The sequence below is a fragment of the Trichosurus vulpecula genome, chromosome 5, assembly GCF_011100635.1.
Source record: "Trichosurus vulpecula isolate mTriVul1 chromosome 5, mTriVul1.pri, whole genome shotgun sequence".
Classification (NCBI taxonomy): domain Eukaryota; kingdom Metazoa; phylum Chordata; class Mammalia; order Diprotodontia; family Phalangeridae; genus Trichosurus; species Trichosurus vulpecula.
Genome location: NC_050577.1, coordinates 144,819,627 through 144,844,427, shown reverse-complemented (window position 1 = coordinate 144,844,427; position 24,801 = coordinate 144,819,627). Strand labels below are relative to the sequence as shown.

The following is a 24,801-nucleotide window of genomic DNA, read 5'->3' as shown; positions in this document are numbered from 1 at the left end:
CACCAGATTGTTGAAGGGTTTACGACGCAAACAAAGGTGAACAACCTCTGTTATTAAGGCTTGGCAGAGAAATAACTTGAGAGAGATAGCAAGGTATAGTACCTGAGTATAATATTGAAGCTGAAAGAAAATGAAATAGTACAAGAAGTTAATGGAAATGGGAAAAAGGGAATGCAAAGGCACAGAAAGAGGAATTAAACTTGGCAAGAAGAGGTATCTCATTTTTTTTGAGACCGGAGAGAAGGAAGAAAGAAAAAGTAAAGATATCAGGAATTATTGAAGTATGAAGAAATGAAGTTCAGGCAGATCTCGTCAAATGATCTCTTTCATTTTTAGTAAAATAGAAGGCAAAGTGTTTGCTAAGAGAAAACAAATGAAGAGTGAAATTGGTGGTTTGAGAGGAATGGAGAAATTTTTAACAATCACTATGATGAATGGGTAGAGTCAGTATGGGAGGGGCAGTAAAGTCTACATTTTGCAGTAGACCCAATCAACATGATCTCATAAGTTCTTTCAGCAGTAGGTGAAGATAAATGGTAGGCTTTTCCCAGGATTGGGGATTAGCATGGTTGCAGGGCAGAACAATCTTGAAATGGGTGACCACTGAATGGAACAAGTTTGAGTCAGGAAGAGAAGATAGAACAATGGTAGGCGTAATAGAAGTCAGTCAATATACACTTGTTAAGGGCCTGCTATGTGCTAGGCACTGTGCTAAGCACTGCAAAGAAAAGAGGAATTGGGGAACCTGAAGACATAATGAAAGTTCACAAGGATTAAGGATATGAGAGAGACTAGCAGTAGGTTATGGTGAGAGAGGAAAATTTCAGAATTCAGGATCTTGATCATAATGACACAACCATGGCTTGCCATAGTAATGAAGAGGTGATGTATGGAGAGGGACATAGTGGTGAAATCTGGCCATCCAGCCACCACACTATATGCCAGCATTACAACTGGCCAGGTTAAATGGCAGGAGATTGAGGAGCCTGAGGCCCTGTCCTCCACTTCAGAGCATGCTCAAAATTTCTGTAACTGTTTCTTGCCCACTTACCATGCAGTGAAGAAATGCCTTTTACTTGGTTGCTTAGTTGGAACTGAGTTCCCCTGCAAAAGACTCTAACAGAGAAAATCTCTCCCCCCCCCCCTCTCTCCCCCTTCCTTCTCCTTCTCCTCCTCCTCTTCCTCTCCCCGTCTCTCTCCCTCCCTCTCAGCTTCCAAATCAGAAGCATGAACTGCTATGGGCCTCTAGGTGAGAGTACAGTCTCTGACTCTCAAATGGTCATCACAAAGCTGAAAAAACAGCACTGCTGTTTTCCTACCTCTGCTGTATTTCATTTTTTTTTCTTGCTCTTAGGCAAATGAGTATTAGAGATAGAATGAACTAAGTCATGACTCTGTGAGCTTTGAAACATTAAAAGAGCTAGCAGAGGTCCAGGAAGAGGTCCATAGCAAAATCTGTCAGTAGCTGAGCCCAGCAAGGAGCTGAGGAGCAAGTAAACTATATGACCCAACCTAGCAATGAATCAGCCCAGGTGCTGAGTGATGATGACCCACGAGCACATTGGCTAGACCACACTCAGAAATAAACTTGGTGGGGATTTCTCAATAGGAGCAAAGGCTTCCCCGAGCCATAAGTATCCCTGTCTTGTGATGGGAGGAATGTTGTGTAACATCCACTTTAGTATGAGCCACAGACTCTCTCTAGAGACCAAGGTATAAAAGGGAGGGTAAGCTCACAATCAGGGAGCTATTTCGCACTTTGGTTCTTGCTGTATCTTCTCAACAAACATCTCTTTGTAAAAACCAATCAATATTGATTGATTCATTTATATTGAGGAGAAATAAACCAATTCATATTGGGGGCACTTATCATTAATTAGATGCTATGGGGAAACAACAACTAGGTCAGAGGTAAGAAACCTTCGGCCTCCAGGCCTCATGCGACCCTCTAGGTCCTCAAGTGCAGCCCTTTGATTGAATCCAAACTTCACAGAACAAATCCCCTTAATAAAAGGATTTGTTCTATAAAACCTGGACTCAGTCAAAAGGCCTCACCCGAGGTTCTAGAAGGCCACGTGTGACCCCTGAACTAGGTGAATGATATTGGGGAAAACACACGGGATCAGAGCTTGACAGTGATAGCATTAGAAAGACCCCCTTAACCTCTTATGGGCACTCCTAGAATCCTTAGAGGAAATGGAGTTATTAATAGCCTTTTTCTGGGATCCCTGCCTGCCACTACAAGTATGGGTTGATAGAATGAGCTCCAAAGCTTATATATGCACTATAATGGAAAGTTCAGGGACACATAAAATAGGAAAAGGATGTCTCCAGGTCATTGAATTGAGCAAGCTGGAATGTTTGAAAAACTAGCATCTTGAAAGAGAGTCCATAGAACTGGATTCCAGTTCCAGTTCTGCTATCAATTTGCCTCATTGGGTGATTATATTTCACCCACATAAGTCATCTCTTTTAAAATAATGGTCACTGATATAAAATGTATCTAATTATCCCACCTTATTTTGGAGAGCTCGAGGGAAAAACTTAGGGTACTGATGGCTGGAATTACTTCAGCTTGCATTAGGATTTACATGATTGCAATAAGGAAGAAGCCAATGAACCACGTTAGCTTTTTCACTTCCACTTTCCCTGGGAAGCACTGGAGCTCAGGATAACATGTTCCTAGTCATCATTGCATAAGATGAAAAGATATCGTAGTATTTAAATTTAGGAGAGATTTAGAGATCATTCTGTCCAATCTTCTCACTTTATAGATGAGGAAACTGATGCCTGGAAAAGTTAAGTAACTTGTCCAAGTTCACAAAAACAATACAAAGCATAACTAGGATTAGAACCCAAGTCCTCTGACTCCTTGACTTCAACCTATTTTGATTTTTTGATTTTTGTGGGGGAGGGAGAATAAAAAGGGCTTGTGCTAAGTAAGGAGAAGGAAATTATAAAAGTGACCTGGAAGGGCTTGGACTGGTAAATTGAGTAAGAGTTTGAATTTGGGAAGGAGGAATTTGGAAGAAATTGAGGAAAATTTGAAGGAGAATAATTTATATGCCCAGATATTGATCCAGAATCTGTTTCTGAGTTGAAAGAGGAACAAGGTCAAGAATAATTAAGGAGGATCAATGAAAATTTAGGGAGTAAGACCTGAAGAGGTAGCCTCAAGAAATAAAAGAGGAAGACAACATAAGGTAAGTGAGAAAATTTCAAGCGGAACAATCAGAGGGTAAAGAAAATTAGAGTTCATTGGTAAGTGGCAAATTGGTGGAACCGAAGGCTGTTGCCAAGTTGAAAGGGAAGTGGGCATGACTACAAAGCTAAAGCTACCAAGAATAAGGAAGGGAAGGTTAGTTCAGGAACCAGGTTATTATAGGTGATCATTGATGGTAAAAGTTTTAATCAATTATTTAGGGTTCAAGAGTGAAAACCCAAAATGAATATTAAAAACAAAGTTGAAAATCTCAACATTGGGTTGTTTAGTGATTGGGATCAAAGTATACTATGTTTTTATTTCTACCACAGCCAAATAGAGTATAGGCTAATCTCCCTCCTGGAAGAATCAATGAAGAGAATAAAGAGTGCTTCTCCACAATGCAGGTTGTTAGGGGAAATGAAGTGTTTTTAAAGGAAACAGGCTTCAAATAGGGGAGAGAGGAAAGGGTTCTGAAGGAAACAAAGGGATATTTAACTCTTGGAATCCTGGAGAGAAGAGTTTTACACAGAGGAGAAAGGGAAGGAAAAGCAGAGCTATACAATTAGATATTAAACATAGATTTGAGACTCTTCTTGAAGAGGAGGGAGTGAGTGGTGTGCTTTGAGGAGGAAGAAGCTGCTCATTCTTCAAATAATGATATATTAGAGCCCCAGAAGCTATCAGGTGAATGATTACCCAGTAAGAGTCAGAGGAAGCAGAAAAAAGTAGCAGTACTTGGTAAGTCTCTGTACAGGGATACTATCCGTTGCTAACAATCAAACAACAAAAATCCAGAGGAGTCTGCTTTCATCCCAGGGCATCATCCAAAACATAACAATACTTAAAAAAAAGGATAACTACTACCCACTTCTGGTAAATAATGTGAGCATAAATGACATTGCCAGAGCACCCTAAAAAGCATTGCTAACGATTGTGAAGTATTGGGCAATAAATCAAAAACCACAGAGTCACAGATTCTGTTTTTTTCGCTGAAGGCAAGAGATACAGAAATTAATATGTGAACTGTACAGCTAGCTAAGCACATGGTGTCTGAGGAAGATATTTGGGTTTCTGGACCATGGATTAAGACACAGGAATGGATCATTAGAGATGGTTGGCAAACATCTAGAAAAGGAAGCGGTGATTACAACGAGCCAATAAGGCATCATTAAGAACAGGTTATGTATGCCACATCAAACTAATTTCCTCCCTTTTTTGGTTAGGATTACCCAAGTAGTTGATGAGCAACATGCTGTGGATATAGCTAGATTTTAGCAAAACTTTTGACAAAGTATCTCATATTACTCTCCTGGACAAGATGGAGAAAGACGGATTAGATAATCATACAACTAGTTTGTATTCATAACTGGTGGCATGGTCAAATTCAAAGTAGTTGTTCAATGTCAACACGGCCTGAGGTCTTCAGTGGAGTATTCCACGCGTCTGCACTTGGCCCTGTATGATCTAATATTTTTTATCTGTGACTTGGAGAAAGGCGTAGATGGCATGATCATCCGCTCTGTAGCTGTCACAAAGCTGGAAGGAGTAACTAACAGAATGAATGACAGGGTCCAGATCCAAAAGGATCTGAAAAGGCTGGAGTATTGGGTTGAATCTAGTGAGATGAAATTCAATAGGGACAAACATAAAATTTTCTTCTTGGGTGCAAAAAGTTAACTTGACTAACACCAAATGGCAGAGGCATGGCTAAATAGCAGTTGTAAAGAAACGTTCCTGGGGTTTTAATGGACTGCAAGATCAAAATGTGTCAGGAGTATGTTGTAGCAGTCAGAAAATCTATTGTGATCTTATGCTGTATCAAGAAGACTATAACCTCCAGGAGGAGAAAAGGGACAGTTTCACTGTACTCTGCCCTTGCCAGACCTCATCTGCAGTACTGTAGCTTAGTTATGGATGCCACAGTTTAAGAGGTATATTAATAAGCGGGAGAAATGTCCATCAGAGGGCAAGCAAAATGGTGAGAGGTTTTAAGTCCTTTTGATATGAGGACCAGTAAAAGAATTGGACCCATTTAGACAAAAAAAAGGAAAGAATCAGGATGAATATGAAATATGTTTTCAAGTATTAGAGAGGCCATAATGTGGCAGTAGGTTTAGATTCGTTCTGTTTATCAAACAAGGGCAGATCCAGGAGCCGTGGATGAAAATTGCAAAGAGGCCCACTCTTAATTTGAATTAGGAAAAGCTTCCAAACAATTAGAATTGTCAAAACTAGAATGGCAGGGCAGTAATTTCCCCTTATTGGAGGGGTTCAAACAGAAGTTGGATGACTATTTGTCAGCACGAGGTATTTGTCAGGACTGGGAATTCATTTCATGGGTGGGTTACACTAGATGGCCCCCGAAGGTTCTTCCAATTGTCAAATTCTATGATTCTGAGTCCAAATTCAGTGTTCTTTCCGTTGTACTGATTCATATACGAAAATAAAAAAGCTAACTAAACTAAATCCAGTTTAGTCATGTGCTAGATAGAGAATTGTTATATTTGAAGTTGGCTATAGTTTAATGTAAAAGTGGTTCCACATTTATTATTTGCAAAGAAAGATAATACAGAATGTTAGAGTTCAAAATGAACTTAGAGTTCATCTAGTCCAAATCCTTTATTTTGCAGGTGAGGAAATTGAAACCCAGAGAAATGACTTGCCTAAGGTCATCTATCAGGGGTTTTTAACCTTTTAAGTGTCATGGACCCCTTTAGCAGTCTGGTGAAGCCTATGGATACTTTCATAGAATAATGTTTTAAATGCATAAAATAAAATGCATGGGATTACAAAGAAAATCATTTTTGTTGAAATAAATATGTAATTTATTTTCCTATCCAAGTTCACAGCCCCGGTGAAATCTATCCATGGATTCCAAGGGGGTCCACAGTCCCCAGGTTAAGAACCCCTCAATTTCTGATGAGGTCATTTCAGGTTCAGTTTAAGCTAGCTAGGAGCAGAACAGGGGCTAGAACCTGGGTGGGTGTTGTGAGTCATCATGTTCTGATGGTTGCTCTAATATAGACAGTATTCTCATGATGGACAGTGGTCCATCAGAAATCTGAAATAGAATGTCTGCAACTGCTGCTCACTAAAAGACTGGCATCTCACTCTGTATTTCTATGCCTCACCAGTAATTATAATTCCTATTATTTAACATTATATTCTATAAAATTTCCTCAGGCCTTCGTGTCCACATGGAGGGATCATAAGTAAATTGGAATACATAGCCAAAAGGAAAAAAAAGACATCAAAGAAAAAAATTCTTATTGCCAAGGAAAAGTAAGTCTCTAAATCATTTACATATTATAAGTAACTTTTGGGGAGATAAATTATAACATTTTTACATTTGAAAATTTGTTCATGGAATTCAGTCCCCTCTACCTACAGGCAATCTATCATCAGTTAAAATAATTCTTCAACCATTTATTTGAATGTAGCTTTACTCCAAGTACTCCATAAATCAAGGTAATATATATGGTCACTGACCTCGGAGAGCTTATAATCTTGTTTTTTGGGGGCGGAAGGGGGAACGGCAAGGCAATTGGGGTTAAGTGACTTGCTCAAGGTCACACAGCTAGTTAGAGCATCAAGTGGATTTGAGCTTAGGTCCTCCTGACTCAAGGTCCAGTGCTCTACTCTCTGCACCACCTAGCTGCCCCAAGAGCTTAAAGTGTAAGACAGCTAATATTGATGCAGCCAGACAGAAAAAGGCTTTGTGGACAAATGAACAAATATAATTAACTTCCAGCTGTATTTATTATAGATATTGCCATTTATTCAAGTTAATTAAAAGCTCTTGGATATGCTGGCTCCTTACAGAGCCTACTGCTGTCTTGAAAAGCCAGCTGCAAAAGATCCCCACAATATAGTCCTTAGTCTTGTCACACACGGCACACACACACTTGTCACACATACTTGTTACACATTCAGACTTAAACTTCTCTGAACTGAAATCCAAGGCATTACTTTCCTTAATATGAAAAATATGAGTGAATATTGTGCTTAAAAGTTGAACAGAAACTTTGGAATTAATAATGTACAGTAAATACTTCTGAAGAGATATTGTATTCTCATTGGGTTAGTGATTAGGAGGGTAGAAGGTAGGACAGGATAATGGTTCTACCCAGAAAGACGGTAGAGTCAGTGCCAATATACTGAAAACAAGTTGCTGCTTGGTTAAATTACCAACTTGATACATGTCCATAATCACTTGATAGAAACAAATGAAATGCCTTTCTACAGAGACAACAGAAAGGAGACACTCCAAAACTACTGATGTACATAAAACATCGACACATAAACATTCCTTTGTTGAGTCTAACTTTGAATAAATGACTTTGCACTTTGAGGAAAAGGGGGAAAGTTCTGTAAGAGAGTGAAACCAGTGATTTCATATGTATAGAGAACTCCAGGAGATGAAATTCCCTCCACCAATGAGAATCAGGAACTATTCTGCAACTAAGAACCCAAGGTGCCTGGGTGCACTAAGAGGTGACTAGACTTGCTTAGGGTCATCACACCGCCAGTACGGGTAAGAATTTGCACTTAGACCCAGCTCTTCCTGACTCAGAGGCTGCCTGCTGCCTCTCACCTTCTGGTTAGGTGTTTAAAAAATGTTGAGTTGAACTGATTGTTTTAATTTAGGGGCAGCTGATAGTTATCAGGAGTGGGAAAACTGTCACTTCCCTTTTGATTTAAACATGCTGAAAATCCAAGATGGATTTTTATTGCGTTTTCTGTGTGTGTGTGTGTGTGTGTGTGTGTGTATGTGTGTGTCTGTGTGTCTGTGTGTGTGTGCGCGTGTGTGTCTGTGTGTCTGTGTGTCTGTGTGTGTGTGTGTCTGTGTGTGTGTGTGTCTGTGTGTGTGTGTGTCTGTGTGTGTGTGTGTGTCTGTGTGTGTGTGTGTGTGTGTGTGTGTGTCTGTGTGTGTGTGTGTGTCTGTGTGTGTGTGTGTGTCTGTGTGTGTGTGTGTGTGTGCGTGTGTGTCTGTGTGTCTGTGTCTGTGTGTGTGTGTGCGCGTGTGTGTGTAACACTGTGTACACCTGGAGGCTAATAGTAATGGTCGGATTTTGTAAAGTAGCTCATCTTCAAGGTAGAAAACAGCTATATAAATGCAAAGTTATAATAATGATATGATATATAAATGCAAAGCTACATGTTTGTAACCTATGAATATACCTCTAGAGATTCTTATGCTACCCCTTTATGTCGCAGCCATTTGAGTGCATACAGGATTGTAGGCTAGATGGATTTAATCTATTTCTATGCTTTCACGGTTTATTTGCTCTTCGGGTTTCTAGTTGGTCATAGCTGACACGACAAATTACTGTATACCCTCTTGAAAAATCAGTAAAGGATGATGCTTTGAAATAAAACACAATTCGTTTTTTCTAAGAACTTTTAAATGACATCAACTGTAACTGAAAAATAGCATTTACCTCCTTTATATCCTTTTTCTAATTGTGAATATAATTTGACTTTTTTAGCCTACTATTTGTTGGAAGCTTATATATATATATATATGTATATATATATATACACACACACACATATATATATAAATACATACATATATATATATATAGAGAGAGAGAGAGAGATTTAGCTTTTTAAAAAATTCCTACTATTATGTTAGTATCAAGGGTACTTGTAGTATAAATCCACTTCCCTTAAATTCACAAATATTATTATGATTACTACCACGGAACTCAAATATATGTTTTTTGGGGGATAAATTACCAAAGTAAATGATATGACATAAGAAATCTTTCTGATAATAATATGGATTTTTTTAACATTCGTTTTTTAATCTTAAATTTTAAATTTTCTCCCTTCCTCCAACCCCACCCACTGAGAAGGCAAGCAATACAATACCCATTATATATGTGAAGTCAACACAGCACAGAATTATGTTTTTCTTTTGCGTTTATGTTTATTATCAGTGATTTTCATTCATATCCCTGTGAAATAGTATTGGGAAGCAAGGCAGGAATTACATGTTTTTAATCTCCATTTTACAGCCTAGTAAAACTTAGAATGATAATAATAGCTAATTCACTTTGTATGTATATATTTTATATATTTCAATATATGTATTTATTCACATAACACTTTAAGGTTTGCCAAGCACTTTACACATTAAATCATTTGATCCTTTCAACAACTCTGTGAAGAAGGTGCTATTATTATTCCTGTTTTTCAGATGACAAAACTGAGCCTGAGAGAGTTAAGTGACTTTCCTAAGGTCACACAGCTAGTAAGTATCTGAATGTGGGATCTGAACTCAAGTCTTCCTGAATCAAAGTCCAGTGTCCCATAGCTGCCTGTACATAAAGAGATTAGGTAACTTTTCTGACATTAAATGTCATGAAACCCAATCCAGGATCCTAATCAGTCAACCTAACTAGCTTTTTTAAAAAAAAAAGCCTTTCATAGTTTAATTTCTGCTTGCCAAGATCACTATTTGATGGCAAGGGTAATTTCCTCTAAGCATGTCTAAGTTTGACACAGCTGCCTATGACATAATCAATATTTAACCAATTAACCAGCTGAGAAAAGGACAAATTGGTCTTTTCGGACATACTGATAGACTGTAGCAGATACCCTCATATTTTCCTATATGAAGGACAACGATAGGTATTCCTTGAGAAGCTACCTTAAAAGGAAAAATAAATTTCTTTTAAAGACTTGATCATTCAATATTCTAAGATTAGTTTTATATGCGAGCTTTTTGTACATTCATACTATGTTCAACATTACTGATTCCTTTCAATTCACATACTTGGAAATGGTTTCAGAAAGTGCTTAATTTAGCATCCTCAAATGGATTTCCAAAAGATAAAATGACAATAAGTAGAGCTTCATACAATGGTGAGAGTATGAAAGATTTATGTCAAACTTGAATCAAGTGTTACCTCAAAAGGCCGAGATTATAGAAGGCTTTTTTTTTACAAGATGAAACACCAGTGGCACACTTTCTAGCTACAAAGATACTAGTGACAGGATCTGAACTGGGTAATTTAATTTGCCTCCCAAATTTAGAACCAGGAAGTAAGTTACAATGCTTGAAAATCTAGTTTATTAAGTTATAAATTTTTCATTTCCTGTTGTGTGAGTCTGCTTCTTCATTCCAGTGCTAGATACATATAAATGGTTAATAACAAAATTCCTCAGTTTTCAACACTAATTTTTAAAGATTAGGTTGTCTTGTTTTAACACAGTAATGTGATTCTTTCACCCAAAACTTGTCCATACAACAGGGTTTTTTTGGACTTTTGCTATACAAAAAAGCCTTTCAAATAATAGAAAAATCAACATTCTACAAATGATAACTGTATTATGAAAAAGGGGGATAAGGTATCTAGCTTTCTTCCTTTATTCAATAAGAATTTTTCAAGTGCTTACTATATGCAAAGGATACAAAGACAAAATGAAAAATAATCTCTGCCGTTAAGGAACATACATTCAATTTTGGGGATACAACAGTTACATCAAGACAATTTGATGAGGGAGACAGCACCAATAACTAAAGGGATCATGAAAGGCTTCAAAGAGGACTTGGCACTTAAGTGAATTCTTGAAAGAAGCTACAGATTCTGAGGCAGAGATCAATAGGCAATGCATGAGTAGGTAGAAGAGGCATGGAGGGAGACTATGTACTCTTGAGTTTGGGGGGCTGGTGTTGAAAGATGATATAGAGTCAGACTGTGAAATACCAAGCTCTCCTTTACTCCCCTACCATCTTTTGCCAGCTACTTTGCCATGCTGAAAAAAAGATATTGCTCTGGAGGATGTAATCCTTTAGGCTTTGGAATCCTATTCTGGGGCCCAATGGTCCTGATTGGCAAGTGCCTCACAGAGCATCCAATATTAAGTTGACCCCAGATATTGCTGCACTTTACTTTGTGGCCATCTTTTCAGCTCTGCATTGCTGCTGTATTCTCCCTCCACTCTCTGCTTTCAAGTTCTGGAACCATAATCAAAGGAATACTGCCATTGCTATTGGAAACCATATGTCAGTCTTCTCCTTTATAGCTCCACTCATCATCCCTGAAATTTTCCAAACCAAAATACCCTTCCCTCACCAACTCTTTCCTACATGTTGTCTCTCCCTATTATAAAGTTAGCTCTTTGAGGACAAGGACTATTTCCAATTTTGTCTTTGAAGCCCTAGAACTTAGTATGAAGCCCAGCATGGAGAAAGCACTTAATAAATACTTTTTCATTCATTCATTCATTCATTCAAGCTGAGGAGTTTCAATTTTAACTCAGAAGCATTAGGGAACCATTTGAAATTTTTGAGCAGAGAAATGATGTGATCAGATCCCAGCTTTAGGGAGATTATTTCAGCACTGTGTGGAAGATAGATGGGAGAGAGAAAATGTCAGATTCAGGGAGAACAATGGTCCAGGTGATAGGTGACCAGGGCCAACTCAGGTGGTTGTAATGTGAGTGGAGAAAAAAAATGTATAGATGCAGGAAATGTTATGAATGCAGAATTTGCAATACTTCACAACTGATTTGACCTGGAGGCAGAGCTGAGGGAGAGGGAAGGGCCAAGGATGCCTGCTAGTTTACAAACCTGGGGACTGAAATAATGATGATATCTTTGACAAAAAATAGGAAGGTTAAGAGGAGGAATGGATTAAGGGGAAAGATAATGAGTTTAGTTTTAGACATATTGAATCCAAAATTCCTCTGGGAGAGCCAAGTGGAAGTCTTCAGCTGGCAACTGGAGATGTGAGATGGAGTGTAGGAGTGAGAACAGGAATGGATATGTTGATTTGAGAGTCATTTGTATAGAAATGATAATTGAACCCAGAGTAGTTCACAAGATTAGAAAGTAAGAGGACATAGCACACAGGAGAACTACTGTTTGGAAGAGCAACACGGATGATGATCTAGCAAAGGAAACTGAAAAGGAATGGTCCAAGAGCTGGGAGGAAAAGCAGAAAAGAGCAATGTCAATAAAAGCCAAGGGAGAAGAGAGTAGTCAATAATACCAAATAATGCAGAGGGGTGAGAAATGATGAAGACTGAGAAAAGACCATTAGATTTAACAATTAAGATGTCACTGGTTACCTTTGAGACAGTAGTTGCAATAGAGAGTTGGCACCAGAAGGTAGATTATAAAGGACTGAGAAGTGAAAGGGAGTTGAGAAAGCAGAGGCAATGAGTATATCTAGTTTTCTTTTTAAAAGTTTTATTAATGCTCTTATTTATATATCACTGTTACTTCCCAATGACCATCAACTCCAAAGGAACTTGCTCTTACAACTTAAGCATTATAATCTAGCAAAACAAATCAATATATTTGCCATGTTTAGAAATGTTTGCTTCAGTTTGCACCTACTGTCTACCACAACTCCAAGAAGGGTGAGAGGCATGCTTTGCCATCAGCCCTGTGAAGTCACAATTGGTCAGCGAAATGATCAGAGTTTTGAAATTTTTCACTGTTATATTCCTTTATATAATGTTAGTTATCATACAGATTTTTCTTTCAGTTCTATTTACTTTGCTCTATTTCAATTAATGTCATCCCAAGTTTCCATCAATTCTCTATATTCATCACTTCTGAAAATACAATAATATCCACTTGCTTCCATATGCTAAAATTTACTCAGCAATTTCTCAATTAATGGTCAAATAATTTCTTCAAAATCTTTGCAACTTCAAAAGGTACTTACAGATATTTTTGTAAATACTGTATAGGGACCTTTCCTTCTATGTTACTTCCTTAGGGCATAAGACTAGTGGTGGTATTGCTGTGTAAATTACTTTTTCTAGGAGTAATTTAAATACCTTTTTCTGATCTAGGTACCCTTTTTAAGCCTTGCTGCCTTTCTCCTTGTTATGCATTATTATTTTATTGAATTATTATATTACAGTATTGTTTTATTTTAACATGTCAAGTTACTTCAGTGATCTAGATTGTCCATAACTCACATTACCCACCTGAGTCCCACCAACTAAGTCATTCATGCTCTTTGATATTCATTCTATCCCCATCTGGTAAATGAAGCTAACTATGAGCTCACTCGTTCCCTGCTGTTTAATGAATCACCTTCTTAGTTCAAATAATCCCATCCAAACTGGATCTAGTTTGTCTTGCCCTATTTTCTACATCAGGATAGCTTTTTCTAGAAGCATATGGAGCCAAGGAGTTATTCAGCTGCCAAACATCACCTATTAAAATGCATGTTACATTAGTTGAAACATTTAAGCTATGACTGTATTCATTGTGACTATATATGTACCATGAGATGAATCAAAACATTAAACTCTAGTCAATTTGCTTCATTTGTGCTTGATGGTTACTAAAAATTTACCCCAAATTTTCAAGTTTTATTTATTTTAACAATTTTATTGTTGCTACGATTAGTTTATTTTCCTAAATTAAAAGCAGAAGTATTAGCTTGAAAATATCAGCTCCACATGTAAATTGGTTTTTATCATTCTTCCTTGCACAAACACCAGCACACAAAAGCTACCACTTTATAAAGTTAGTTACATGGTAAGGAGAAGCAAAATACGAAAATCAGAAATAACTCTTCCTCTTTACCAGTTCAGGGCTTCCACTTAGGGCTTTATGAATTCTAGGTGGGGTTCCAAATTAGCCTTTGCATTTTATTTGGATTCAACCTTTTATAGCATACACTTCCAGAGTCAAAGGGTTGTTTTGAAAATTTCAATTTTCCACACCTGAAATATTTCAAATAGACAGATATACAGCATGTCTGAATCCTTCAAGTAGAATCGGGGGCATTCTGCATGCCTCAGTGAAACCTTAAATGAATGTTCATAATTTTGCACGTGAAAAAAATAAAACCAAAAGAACACTGAGATATGCTTTACAAACACTCATTCAGGAAAAACACAGGATGTTCAATTTCTGGGACAGATTTAACTGATCTGCCACCCATCAAAATAATTTTTATAAAAAATCAAAACTCTTTCAAAGAATCTTAGCAGAAAATCTGGATGAGCACTTCTGTATTTATTCACAAGTGACTAGAGAGGACAGTGGTAAAATGGTCAAGTAGAATATTTTCAATGCAATTAACTAGACAAATCTGAATATATGCCAGCTGTAGGGTCCTATCTTTAATTCACACAATTCAAGATCTTAATATCATGTGGTGCCAAAATTTACTATCTACAATTTTTAAAAATTCTGTCCAGTAACTAGATGTTTATCGAGCATCTAAGTTGGGCACTTTGGATATGGCATCCAGCTCTATCTACGTTGTTCCAACACCATCTGTCACTTAAGCCTCCGCAGATACAAAAATTTCAATTCAAATGAATCAACTCGGCACTCAAACTAAGCTATAATTCAAATTTCGACATGAGGCTTGAATTCCTTTTCAGTGTTCTTCAACTTTGACCCAGCACTACCCCCTCCTTCGCTGAAAAGGGCGAAGACAACAGCCCAGCAAGTGGGACAGGCAAAACAGAGCTCCTTTGTTGAAGACTTTGCTTTCAGTTTTCTATTGAGGTAAATAACTGAAAAGCTTATCCAGACTTCAGAAGAAAGCAATATAACAAGCAAGCAACTCTCTCCCTCCAAAGAACTAGAAACACTAGGATGCAACTTTGCTACAAGTCCATTTTTACCTTAAGATATAAAGTGCTGAAAGATTAGTACATTTTTCACCTTCAAAAGATAATTTGCAGCTTAGATGTTTCAAATGTATAAATCTATGGAAAGAATCCAGAAAGAGTATATAAAGTGCATTGTTTGTCTTAAAAATGAAAATGTGTTAAATATTCACAACATACTGAATCCATATACTGAATTTTTTGAATGCTCTCAGCCCACTTGGGAAAGATTAATCAAATTCATTGTATGTTATACAATGGATGACCTCCTACAGGATTCCCTCTAATTACATTAGATATATATATATATATTTTCAGGTTATATTACATTGTTTTCAACATACCATTCACAGAGTTTTACATGTATAATGATGCATCTGCCATGACCTCTTTAATGCTTAATCTATACTTTGAGTTTTGCAGTAGGATAACAATGGTCATTATAATTTACTATTTTTGCCTTTAGTATTTGCTGTATTTCAGACAGGGAATGAAGGAATTCACTTCACTAGGTTTTTTCTTAAATCCCAGATCACCTTGTTTTCTGATTTGGAATCCCAATTCTGAAGACCAGTAAAATAGATTAATTAGATTAACACCATATCTCTTTTATTAATTCATCTAAGCAATTATAATCGGGTAGCAGGGGGTTATGCTGTCATCTTTGAAGATCCAATTGTAGGTAAAAATGCCTCCAACACAATAGTATTGTAACTCACAATGCCAGCATAACCCTTAACATTCAAGCTCATGATATTTCAGTCTATTTTAAGAAATGAAACCATACTCTTCTTTTTCTCTGATTATATAAATGATTTTTTAAGCAATGGGAATAGTTTTTCTCTCCCACAGCCCCAGTTTAACATCTTTCCTTATGGTAGAAAGTAGTTTGTATAAACATAGACATCACATACACTGAATATATTTATGGAAAATATTCCTTTAAATAGCAAGTTTCTGTTCTGAGGTAAGCTAGTTTATAGGCCATTCTTCCCACAAAAGGTATGCTATTCATTTATAATTGATGAAGGAAGAGGAGGAGGAGGAGGAGGAGGAGGAGGAGGACAAGAACAATAATAACAGGGACAGGGATAGAGACTGGGCCTATGATTCCATTGTTTTAGGGACCTTCTGGTGACTTCTAATGCAGGTCTTTCACCTTCTATTCAACTTAACAAACAGTTTTAGAGATTTTCCTTAGAGAACAGAGAAGTTAAGGGGCTCATTCATGGTCACATAGCTAGTATGTGTCAGAAACAAAACTTGAATCCAGATTTTATTGTCTTAGAAGCCAATTCTCAATCCACTATACCATCCTGCCTCTAATGCTATTAATTATTAATAGTATTTATACTCTAATACAGCGGTATCAAATTCAGATAGAAATGAGGCCACTAAACCATATGTAAGAACCCCTGGGCGCACACTGACTCAGAAAACCACACATTAACATTATCTATGTTCTATTGTATTTTTATTTTGTTAAATATTTCCCAGTTACATTTTAATCTGGTTAAGGCAGCATGGCTTTTGGCACCTCTGCTACAGCACATTATTCTATACAACTGGAAAAATGGAATGGAATGGAATGGAAACTGTAGCACAAATGCATTTGGAAAGAGTGAAAAACACTTAAAGTCAGAGCTAGATACTGAACTTTGAAGGCTGGGTTTCAACAGCTGGGCTTCCACTCTCTTGAGCTAAGAACTATGATAAGAATGGCAGGAATGGACTGCTATTGCTGGTACTGGTCACTCTTTGGCATCAATGAGAGGGCCATAAAGCAGAGGTATCAAAAACAAGCTTCATGTGGCCTACAACACTCCTAAGTGTAGCCCAAATTAGATTAAAATGTAATTGGGAAATATTTAACAAAATCAATAAAATAAAATAAAACATATTACTAAGCCAAGAGGCAATCTGCAGGGATTTTTATGTATGGTTTAGTGGCTCCCATCTCTATTTCACTTTGACATGACTGTAGTAAAGGTTTAGGTCCCTCTTTGGCGATCATCACTTGTGAGTGCTTTCTACATAGATTTCTCTATTTCATTAAGCTGTGTCTGCTCCTTGATTTTTGATTCCTCTAAATTAATCCAGTCATAAATGATCTGTGACTCATTTCTGCTAATTAATTGTATTCAGGAGAATTGTGAAGGAGGGTGCCAATGACCAGTTTGGTATATAAAGAGCTAAAGCAGGTCAGAGGTTTAAACCTCTGCCCCAAACATTAAGATTTTCCTGCCTGAGGGCTGAATCAATTGTGAGAAAATTTTATGGTTTTGATTTAATTAGAAACTATTATAAGTACCTAAATAGTTCAGACAGACAAACTACAGGCCTTGTGACCATTAGCTAATGGAGTTATTAGTGAGCCAGATTCAGGTGGTTTAAGTAGTAGTATCAAACTCAAATCCGTATGAGGGCCACTAAATTTTATGTAAGGATCCCTATGAGCTACATTTTGACTTAGAAAATCACACATTAATATTGTTTATGTTTTATTGTGTTTTTATTGATTTAAAAAATTTTCTAATTGCATTTTAATCTAGCACAAGTTGTGGTAGTGTTGTCGGCCACTTGTGACCCATGGTGTGTGTGTGTGTGTGTGTGTGTGTGTGTGTGTGTGTGTTTGTGTCACCTCTGGTGTAAAGCATAGGCATCTCATGGAAGCTCTGGTCTCCAAGGTGAATGGGGTAGAGGAGAGGTAAGGACTAAGGGAATGTTTCCTGGGTCTCTCCATGAGAGGAGAAAGGTGCTGTCTAGAAAGAATCTGCAGCTAGGTGGTACAGCTCACAGGGCTTGGAATCAGGAATACTTGAAGTCCGATCTGACCTCTAGATAACTACTAGCTGTGTGATCTTGGGCAGGTCATTTAATCACTGTCTGCCTCAGTTTCCCTAACTGTAAAATGGAGTTACTAATAGAACCTACCTCACAAGGATGTTGTGAGGTCCAAATGAGATAATATTTGTAAAAAACTTACTACAGTGCCTAATACTTAATAAATGCTCATTCCTTTCTCCTTCCTCTCTACCCACATTTATAAGATTAGACAGAAAGAGAGAGATGTTAGTACCTTCTTTCTCTCTTGCTTTCCACCCCAATCCATCAAATCTTGCCAAATAGTCACATTTGCTACTTACAGAAATGAAATGGTTAAATTAAAGAAGCAATTTGCTATTTTCTACTAGCCTCCTTATCTCTAAATCCCTATGCTTAACCATGAGTTTAGGGTAAGGAGCTCACAAAACTTCTACTGCTCTAGGTATAAGTAGTGATCTAGGGCTCAAACAGTAGCATAATCCCTCTTCCCCAATGGTGCTTAGAGTTAAACTCCAAGCCTGAAACTTGAAAGGAAAGGAAATCCTAAATATAAAGAGTAATTTCCAGTTGCTTATAAATCACCTTTCTCTCCCTTAAACACACAAACAGCTGAAGTCTAAGCAGCCTTGCAGGGCAAATGGTAGGAGAATCTCTATTCCAATTTACTTTGCTATTAATTTCTGTATGAGATGCTATTCTTTAGTAAATGAGGGTGAGAACCTTAAGTTTACAAAAGGTGATAGAAAATAGGATCCCAATGTTGGCATAATCTCTCACATTCCTTTTTTGAATAGAGCTATCAGAAATCAGGGGAGATAGTCATGAAGTGGGCAAATAAGTAAGATTATGTATTAATTTGGGAATGATTTTTCATGGACTTGCTGAAGTGTTCCCAAATATATTAAACTCCCATGTTATACATAAAATATTAAATTTCTAAATTGAGGTTTACATTCAATTTTCAGAACCATATTTATGGTATAAAGTAAGATATACATTTGTGAAAGTAGTTTTTTTACTTAATAAGAAATTGAAATACCTGTGTACCTGTAGTTTTGCTTAGTTATTCACATTTCATTAATATATAATGATATTAAATCATTTAAAGATCACCTTTCGTGAAAGCTTCCCAGTACTCATATGCCAATAGCTGAGTTCCAACAAAGCTATAAATGGAAAATCCAAACTGGAATCATTGGTATCTATTGAAAACTCTATTGGCTATTCTTCTGAAGCATGAAAGCTTGTTTTCTTTTAAATCATCAGTATCTTGGAACAAAATATCTTTAAAAATTAAGGTTATTTTTAATGTAACATATGATGGTGGAGTTCTTCAATAATAAGAATGGAACAGTGCAAAGATCATTGAAACAGGTGTCCAGTTCCACATCAGCCTCTTAACCTTGTCTTTTAACCTCACTTGGGGGGTCTCAGTTTTCTTTTCAATAATATAAACAAATTGAATTAGATGATATTTATGATCTCTTTCCATTTTCTTAATCCTAACATTTTGTGATTCTCTGACATGATAAAAAGTTTTACTGTAATAGAAAATACATTTTAAGAATTTAAATTTTGAAGAAAATTGTATCCAACTACAAAGCAAGATTAAAACATGTAGAAGACAAAGATGAAAATGTTGCCCTCAAGCTATTCCAAATTCCCATTTGGAAATGCTTTCAGCAAAGATATAGCAGTTTTTAACTCTTCTGAATCTATTTGTATATATTAAGAAACATAGTAAATGCATATTAGGTTCTCAAATATTTGATGGATCAAGGAATTTCCTAATATTCCAAGCTAATTTATAGTTTAAATTGGAGTCATAATTCAACTCAGTTTCAGGCTTCAAAAATAATTTTCCTATTAAACAAAAACAAACAAAAACTATTGGGGGGGGAAGGAACACAATGGCTCCACTAAATGAAAATTTTCTCTTTCTGTAAAATACTTATTAATAAATATGAATATCTTGTCCTAAACTTAAAAAAAAAATCTCTCCCTCTTATTTCACTTGGGAACACTAATCAAAACTCTAGTAAGGGAAAGGGTTTTGCTGCTGGATCATCGAATTAGAACCGAAGAAGCTGAGAGCTCATCTAGTTCCACATTTAGTTTAAAGAGAAGAAAAGAAGGCACAGAGGTGAAGTGTATTGCTCCAGATTATCCATGGAGTACACTGCAGAGGTGACATTCAAACCCAGGTCCTCTAATTCCAGATCTGGATGTTCTTTCTCCAATGCACCTAGTTAGTGTACAAGGTGTAGAGGAAGGAGCAGTTATACAATTCAATCCTGAGGGTGCTGGAGACAGCTTTAACATGCTCTGGGGAGCACTGTTAAATCTTCAGTGGGAGCTGAAATCTGAAAAGGCTACAAATCAGGGTTTGATTTATTGTTTTGTTTATTGTCTACAGTCTACACCAAATATGTTAAACTGCCGCCACCCCAGAAAGCAGCTAGCCAAATCCCTAGTGAAGTCCAAACCAGATTAAAATGCAATTGGGAAATGTTTAATTAAAAGAAATAAAAACACAATACAACATAGACATTGTTAATTTGTGGTTTTCTAAATCAACTTGTGGTCCACAGGGATCCTCTTCTGTTTGAGTCTGACACCACTGAAGTCTAGACTTAGGAAAGTGGTGGAGAAAACGTTATCGGTGTAGAATAAACCTGAAAGTGTTTTCTTGCTTAATTTTCCCCCCGGAGAGCCTGTCGCTAAACATTTACCAGCATACCCTATAACAAACATTTATTAAGTCTCCTACTGTACCACTGCTGCCTAATACTTTTGCTTATAAGGCTTGTTGATGTTATAACTTAATTACAAATATGTTTTCTTGTGTTTGGTAACCCTCATTAACTTCTTGGAGAGCCTTTTCAGAAAAGGGGCTTACTTAATATGTGGAGTTTCCATAAGGTTAGGAAGTAAAAATGAAACTCATCAATCTGCCTATCCTTTTCAGTGATTAAAGAGGATTTTATTTAGCAATTTCATGCAATATTCCAATAATGGAACTTTATTCCCAGTAAATTGCAGACCATGCTTAAAAAGTCCAGGCTGCTTCATTGTGCCAACTATGAGTTTCCTCTCCAGATTCCTAAGTAAAATTCAAGGTTGTATGTGTCTCCTGGGGCAGAACTCATGTCTCTCGCCCCTGAAATACTTGCTTGTATCTACTCATCTCTCTCCTACAAATGCTGGCTGGGGCGTACCGCAGCTCTTCAAGCTCCCACAGCTTTAGACCATGGGAAAGGATGTTTCCTGGTTCAGCAAAGACAGCTCCTTGCTCTGTAGCATGTGGTGCTCATTCTAAAGAGGAGCTGGAGAAGATGGGAGGGGTGGGAGTGAGAAAGAGCAGTACCCGCCTTCTTTCCAGTCTTCCTTCCCCGCCTGCCCCTACGTATTGGCAACCACCCTTAGTGCTTCGGTGAGAAAATGCCTCCTGCGGGAGCTCAGAACGAAGAGAAGGGTTTGGAGAGGGAGCCCGAGGGACCCAGAAGCTTTCAACAAAGGTCAAGCTCCCCACGACTACTCAGCCTATACGGTATCATGATTTCCTTGTCAATGTTCATGACTCTAGGGGAAATGGCGACTTCCCTTCTAACCCAAAGGGCAGCAAATGTGCTGCCCATCCCCATGAACGAAAAGGGAAGAAGGCAAGCCGCTGCAGTGCAGCCCAAGGACTCTAGGTTTTGAGTTGTAGCGCCCCCGGAGTGGATAGAGACCAGGCAGGGAGCTGGACACAGGAGGTTGGGAGCTGCACACAGCGGGCGGCGGCAGCACCAGGGCGCTGCCCAGATGGTGCCCCCTTGAAGGGAGGGTTAGTGAAACAAATCACAGACTAGCTCAGAAACAGGATTTCTGCCTAGGGCAGTTAGTTAGGAGATCACTCCGTGAAAGCCACAGGCACCAAAGGGACTCTTTAGATTCGGCTCCAAGCCTCTGCACCGGGCATTGGCTGGTCATTAACTCTTAATGAGAGGGTGGGAGTGGAGAGGCGCTCGCCCACTACCACCGGAGGCACTGGCACCTGTAGTACTAAGCCTTCCTCCTCCGAGTCCTCAACTCTGTTTTCCTACCCCCACATCTCTTATACCCACCCACTTCGTGAACAGCTAGTGTCAAAGAGGGAACCAAATCTTATACTTTGTCATTTAATGATCCGTACAGGTGGGGGGAAAACAATCATGTTTGCGCAAACAATACACACAAGCATCTATGTGGAGGAAGACACATGCACATACACGCCCATGTACGCGCCACGACCAGCGTACTGGGGACTCCCCTTCCCTGCTGTCACACCTCGCCCCTGCTGTCCGTAAGCCCCCAGTGCCAGCAAGATGCCAGCGCCGCAGCAAGGAAATTCAACCTTTTTTTTTTTTTTTTTCTGCCCAAGGAACACACAGAAGGCTCTCCCTAGGTGTTTCTTGGAGGTAGAAAGGCAGAGCTTTTTTGAAGAGCGGAAAAGAAGTCTGGATTAGGAAGTTCTCGGAGGACTGGCTGGAGAGATGGGAGATGGGGACCCTATGCCAACGTGGGGCTGCATTACAGTCCACGGATCGCCGTAGCTCCCCCTTCCTCACCGCCTCCGGCCCTCACTCCCAATCCCTTCCGTCTGCCAGCCGACTCCAGCTCAGCATGGATGGTTGCTAAGGGGCCCTGGGATGGAGAAGGGAAGAGGGTGTCGACTTTCCTTGCCAGCTGCAGCCGGGAGCTGTGGCTGGCTCTTCTAGGCAAGCAGGAAGGTTTAGTGAAACCCTAGGCGGGGAGGATGTCACTGTGACAAGCCCAGCGGCTCCTCCACCTCTCTCCTGTCTCCCACCAGCCTCTGCCACAGAGCAAGGGAAAGTGACACCGACAGACAGACGGACAGGCAGGAACACACACACACACACACACACACACACACACACACACACACACACAGCTACTCACTGGTTTCTCCGCTGCCCCCACCCACGTCTTCTTCTGATTCTGGCTGAATAGCAGTTTGACTTGAGGTCTCTCTTTTTCTTCCTTGTTCTTTGCCTTTTTTTTTTCTGCTCCCAGAGACAGTTTCTGCGGCTCCCCTCCCAGAAGCCGGTGAGACTCCCGCACGCTCCCCACTGCACAGTGCGTCTGGGACTGGTCTAGCCCGGGCACCCAGCGCGCGCGCGCCCGCCTGTCTGCCAGAGACCCGACAGATGATTCCGTACAGCGCCGGCGCGCGCCCCCGCCCGCCGGGCTCCCCTCCCTTTTTTGCCTCCCTGACGTTCGCCCCCTCCCCTTCGCGTTCCTCCTAGTGCCCCTCCCGCTGCTGCTACTGCTGCTGCTGTTCCCTCTGCGTCTTCTCTTGCAGCTTTCCAAGGGGCAATGCGCTTTACTCACCTGAGTTCTAGGCACCAACCCCGAAACCACTTTTAGCTTCCAATGTGGGGGAGGAAACTGAGGAGACGGGGGCTGGGATTTGGCTAAAAACGGTGCGCAGGGAATGAGTGGTTTTAAAATGTCACACTGCTGTCGACTTGGGATTCTGTGGGCTTGGTGGTGTTTCATTTTTTTCCTCTTTTTAAAGCATTTAATTTCTTAGACACACACCAACAGGACGTAGTTGGAGGTAAGTTTATCCTTTGGAAATTGTATTTTTTTTTCAAAAGATATTCAAAGGCAGGACCAGAAAATAAATGCCGTCCGGGTCACGGTCAATCTTTAATTAAGAAGCACCTTAATGTAGCAGTAAAGAGCTCTCTCTGGATGTCAACTGTCAAGACCTGTTTTCAAACCTGTCTTTGGGACTTGCTAATCTGCATATCCCAGAGCAACTCAACTCACCTCTCGGACTCTCAGTTACTTTAGTTGTAAAAGGGAGAGGAGGGGGATGATATCTTCTAAAGTCTTCACGCTTTTAGATCTAAAACCCTATGATCTTAATTTTCTACATTCAGGGACCAATATTACTTTGTCCTATGTTATAAATTCACTTACTTTCAAATGTAAAGTCTTATATTTGACAAACATTTGGACAAATATTTGTGATGTAAAACAGCATTTTCCTAAAACACTGTTCCGTACCTATGATATGTTGTTATTGGGAACTATCAGGAAGGAAATTATCTACCAATAAAAATCAGCAACTATTCTGTAACTATTGTCTTAAAATTTCCTGAAGCATTAAGACATTAATTGAATTTATCAAGGTTACTCATTGGATTGTGTCGGAGGAAGAACTTGAACCCTGGCCTTCCTAATTTAGAAACTGCATCTTTTCAAACAGATTATGCATTTGGGAACTCTCCCTGCCTCACCATCCCCCTCCAAAGATGAAAAATATTGGATTGTGCAGATTCCCTTGCTAATACATACCCCTATATAGTACTCCTCTAAGTATGGCTACTTAGAACAAATAGCATTTATATAGCTTTTAAATAGCATTTATGTGACACTTTAAGGTTTCCAAAGTGCATTACATATATTATATTATTTTTTCTGCACACCAACCCCGTGAAATAGGCAATATTGTGATCTCTGTTTTACAGATAAGAAAACAATAGTTAACTGAAATTGTTGGAGGAACTTGGTGTCTTAAGCTGTTTATCCACCAAGGCACCTAACTTCCTATTTCTCATTGAAAGCCACATTGAATCTTAGACTCATAAATTGAGTTTTGGAAGCAACTTCATCTAATCCAATCCTTATTTTTATGGGTGAGTTAACAAAGGCCCATGATGTTAAGTAACACAAAGTAACAAGTAGAAAGTGGCAGGCAGAGTCAACATACAGCCTTAGGAATTCTGACATCAAATTCTATGTTCTTTCTGATTTCCATACTAGCAGGATCAAAAAATTAGAGGCAGAAAGAGAAAATCAGGAAAAATCTCTCAAGGAGAAGAAATCAAGCATACTTTCCATCTTGGCTAGTCTGTATATAAAGCCAGGTTAATACTCAAATGTCTGTGATCTCATCAAGGTTGATGTTCCAGTCAGTTATACAAATGCAACCTACCCTGTGCAAATCTTGTCCATGTCTTCCCATAAGTGCATTATAGGGGTTCTACCAAATATTTTTGTGGCCTTCTGTGCTTTCTCTTGATCCCACTGGGGTGTCCATGAAGCACACGGAGTATTTACCAGTTATCTGATATTGTTTTTTGCCATATGACCAGACAATTTTCTTTTCCAAT

General features: G+C 38.7%; 1 protein-coding gene across 24 annotated transcripts in view; it reads right to left on the bottom strand.

Moving 5' to 3' along the window:
• NRCAM (neuronal cell adhesion molecule) overlaps window positions 1–22,665 on the bottom strand; it is a 321,453-nt gene extending 298,788 nt beyond the window's left edge. For all 24 annotated transcript variants that reach the window (XM_036760086.1, XM_036760073.1, XM_036760075.1 and 21 more), the window contains exon 1: window positions 22,577–22,665. The gene's annotated coding sequence lies outside the window, so the exon portion shown is untranslated. The remainder of the gene's footprint in view (window positions 1–22,576) is intronic.
• Between the last annotated feature and the right edge of the window lie 2,136 nt (window positions 22,666–24,801).